Raw genomic sequence first — 686 nt, forward strand, 5'->3', positions numbered from 1 at the left:
GTGAGTGATCAATGCATTCATCCTCCACAACTTCAGTGGATGTTAAGGGTGGAGAAACGGGGAAAATGTGAACAGAATGGAAGGAGGCAGATAATTTGTAATTTTTAAATGGAGACTTAAGGGGATGATAAACTGTCATGTGGGAGAGCTTTATATAACACAACTGAAAATATTTCCAAATATTAGGATTTGCCCAGCATAAATCAGTAGCCGTTTGTCCTAAACAAGGACTGTGGTTTACAACAACAGCAAAACTGTTGTTCTTGAACAAGATCACACTTGGTTTGTATTTATTTGGGGGCCTCTGTGACTGTTTTATTGTCTAATTATAATTTTCCCCTTTGTTGTTTGGATTCTGCTTCATCACAGTATATATGTAACAGCATTTTTGGTATCTGTGTATCCAAAATAATCCAAATGAAATTAGTAGAAGTAAAAATGAAACCATACAGGCTTGGTTTCAGTGATCAGTCACTCACATGGAGGGGCTGGAGTGTCCAGGTCAGGGAACAGAGCTGGGGAAGGGGCTGGAGCCCCAGGAGGGGCTGAGGGAGCTGGGAAAGGGGCTCAGAAGAAGAAAAGGAGGCTCAGGGGACCCTTCTGGCTCTGCACAGCTCCCTGACAGGAGGGGACAGACAAGGGGGAACAGGAGGACAGGGAATGGCCTCAGGCTGGGCCAGGTTGGA

This window comes from Parus major, chromosome 1 (assembly GCF_001522545.3).
Source record: "Parus major isolate Abel chromosome 1, Parus_major1.1, whole genome shotgun sequence".
NCBI lineage: Eukaryota > Metazoa > Chordata > Aves > Passeriformes > Paridae > Parus > Parus major.